The sequence below is a fragment of the Dermacentor albipictus genome, chromosome 7, assembly GCF_038994185.2.
Source record: "Dermacentor albipictus isolate Rhodes 1998 colony chromosome 7, USDA_Dalb.pri_finalv2, whole genome shotgun sequence".
NCBI lineage: Eukaryota > Metazoa > Arthropoda > Arachnida > Ixodida > Ixodidae > Dermacentor > Dermacentor albipictus.
This window is the reverse complement of record NC_091827.1, coordinates 62847997-62851294: the sequence shown is the minus strand read 5'-3', so window position 1 is coordinate 62851294 and position 3298 is coordinate 62847997. Positions and strand designations below refer to the sequence as shown.

At 41.8% G+C, this 3298-nt stretch overlaps 1 non-coding gene across 1 annotated transcript; it reads left to right on the top strand.

Moving 5' to 3' along the window:
* Positions 1–283: 283 nt before the first annotated feature.
* Positions 284–356, top strand: TRNAS-CGA (transfer RNA serine (anticodon CGA)). Its single transcript has one exon. It is a non-coding gene; the product is annotated as a tRNA-Ser (tRNA).
* The last annotated feature ends 2942 nt before the right edge of the window (positions 357–3298 follow it).

The window sequence follows — 3298 nt, the reverse complement described above, 5'->3', positions numbered from 1 at the left end:
ATGATATGACTAATAAAAATCGGGCCCCTCGGTTAACCCCCTTTCTTCTCTTTTATTACATAACGAGGGTCTCGAATCCGGCAACATTGATGCCTTCAGGTAGCATATGTGGGCTCATTGACCAGTTGCCTTCACTCAAAAAAAAGATCACGTTCTCGTGACGCCTGCGGCAAAAAGGATGTTCCACATCCGCCGCCAAGGTCTGTGAGTGGTGGCGCTGGCTAACACTCCCAGGGTTCTGCTAGGACACTTAAATACCCAAGAAATTGGATGTGCAAATGACGCCGCGGTAGCTCAATTGGTAGAGCATCGCACGCGAAATGCGAAGGTTGTGGGTTCGGTTCCCACCTGCGGCAAGTTGTTTTTTCATCCACTTTAATTTCCATTAATTCATCGTGTTTTTGTTTCATTTATTAAGGACAAGTTATTTCCCCTATGTTGTCCTTGGTGTCAGTGTTTGTTGGCTTCTTATGATAGAGTATCCATTGCAATCCTGAACAAAGTGTGGAGGGATCTGGTTTCGTTCTCGCAACTTGTCCAGATGTTCTTGTGTGAGCGTCCGGATAACGGTTGCGGCCTTTGGCTCGGAGTCACTTGAAGTTCGACGAAATGGGAGCTAAAAGCATTTCATGTTTAATAAAAACGCGAGCCTGCTGTAGCACGTCACATGTTTCGATAAGAATGATTGCGCAGTGAAGCTGGGTTAGAGACGGTCTGCGATAATGACAGCTTCTTTTATGCTTGTATAAAGTTTCAATGATTTCCCAAGCACAAGCACTAGTATTCATATGCCTGTTTTTCACATACAAAATTCATTCAACAACTTGCCGAGAATAAGATGTGACGTCATGCCGTTTAAATTGTTATTGTGTTATCGTAACGTTCATCCGGGGTAAGTTCCAGTCTCGCCAATGTTTATTTTTACACAGAAGAGTGAGGTGTTGTCCACCCCCGCAACAAGCACAAGAAATAAAATTGTTACGACGTGCTTCAGTACACCAAAATTTTCTTCATTAAACCGTCCTCTTTTTTTTCTACAGCTGCACAGTGTAGAACAGTGTCAGTTGCCAGTTGACTGCTCGTGCTCTCTTATTCTTTTCCTCTCTGTCCCTGCCTATTTTGTGCAGCTCTGATAATGAACGTGAACCAAATCGCCCAAGCTCACATGTTATTGCAGCTTCAAAGTCACAGGTAATTGAGCAACTTTCCCTTGTATTCAAAATGGAGAAAGTAAATTTGAAACTAACTTTGATTTTACTACATTCCCGGCTATGTCGAGGCTGTTATCCGCTGGGTAGTTCAGTACCTCAATGTGGATATTTCTGTATAAATATACAATATTATATGTGCAATGAGTCAAGATATAACAAGGGGGCCTATATAAAGTGCCCCAGCTAATGTTAACCAAGCAGTACAATGAAAAAAATACATTTGGTTGACACGGTGCAAGATACGCCTTTAGGAGCTATGGTGCTTTAGGAGCTACGAAAACGACCGTAGATACTCATTATAAATGAAATAGCCGCAATAGTAGTGGCTAGTACTGGGGATGCCACTTCACCTTGAGGCACAGCAGGAAACGCGACGTCGTGGCCATACTGAACCAACGTTCAAAGGATGAGGAGCCTTGATCCACACCCCAAGAACCTATGCATCAGTGCAAACAAAAGGCAGAAATTATAAACATTGTATTTGGAAAGAAGGGTCTCACCCCGAACTTCAATAAGACAAGTGCGCTATGGAAAATATTCCTGCATAGAACGTTGTTGTGTTCACAGCTACTGTCGGTTGCTCTTTGTACTGTCGACTATATAATTTCAATATCTTCAAACAGACCACGAAAGATAGCGCATGTTAAAATAAATCTCCATCACTTACGACAGTGGGACTACCCAATCATTGTCCTAGAATAGATAGACAATCTCGGCTAGGTGTCTGAAAAACTGTAGTTATAGAAGTGTCCCGGCTGTTAAAGGAATTTTAAACTTACATGAACTTCCAGGGCGGTGCAGGTCTGGGCATCTTTCTTTCATAAACTCACTTATTATAACGTCTTTTGAAGCAAACCATGTGTTGCCATGTTGTTTATATTTCATTGCGACGTACGAGCCTATTAGTCGGCCGGACTGTGGCACCAACCAGTTTAGAGAATCATCCACCCCTACATAAAGCTTCAGCTGAAATCGCTTCGATGGCAAAAAGAAATTATGGGGTTTTCGCACTGTAGTGGGTGACTTCAAAATAATTTGAACCACGTTGGGTTCCTTAACGTGAACATAAATCAAAGTAAACGGGTGTTTTCGCCTTCATCGAAATGCGGCCGCCATGGCCGGGATTTGATCTCGTGATCTCGTGCTTAGCAGCCCAACACCATAGCCACTAAGCAACCATGGGGCATGTCGAGTGCTGAAATTCAGGATTCTAATAACTGAAACACAACATTACACAGTGAGTTTTGTGAACAGGTATTGCAGTACCTATAAGAATATTATCCTGCGGTTCTCGTTTGTAGTTCCGAAAGTTTTGATGCGCATTTAGAATGATTTTATTTAACCGTTTCCTAACTCGATTTCAATCGCGTTGTCTTCTTTCAATAGACCTCTGTTAATTCTCATAATTATTCACGCCACGCCAGTATGAAGGCCATTAGGAAAAGTTTTATTTACCTTTTAGTGTGCCGGAAGCTTTTACGTGTTTGTCACTTTAATGAACTCTTTACTCATACCACCAGCGGCAACCTTTCCGTCAGGTTAAAGTTTTTACGTGTTAAAGCTTTTACGTGTTTCTCACTTTCATGAACTCTTTACTCATACCACCAGCGGCAAACTTTCCGTCAGGTCTAAAGTTTTTACGTGTTAAAGCTTTTACGTGTTTGTCGCTTTCATGAACTCTTTACTCATACCACCAGCGACAACCTTTCCGTCAGGTCTAAAGTTCGCCTAGCGACACATTTGTTCAAGCTATCTGCTAGTTGCCTCTCCACATTAAGTTTAGATTGCCGACCTATTCGAGTGGGATATGAGAAAATTTCCGTGTTAAAGGTCGCCCGTGACGTTGGGAGTAACTATTATATGACATCTACAAAAAGTCATATCCAGAATTTTTTAAAAAATTGTCAGTTATGACTGTAACAGAGTTTATTTAAGGGGTGACATTATAAATGTTACGATTAAATGTCATGAAACTCAGGGAACAGACTGAATAACGTCTACAGACTAGGCTTGACACGGTGAGCCCTATATAAGTTCATGACAACCTGTTCGAGACTTGAATAAACAGTGTGTGCAGGTTCGTTTTT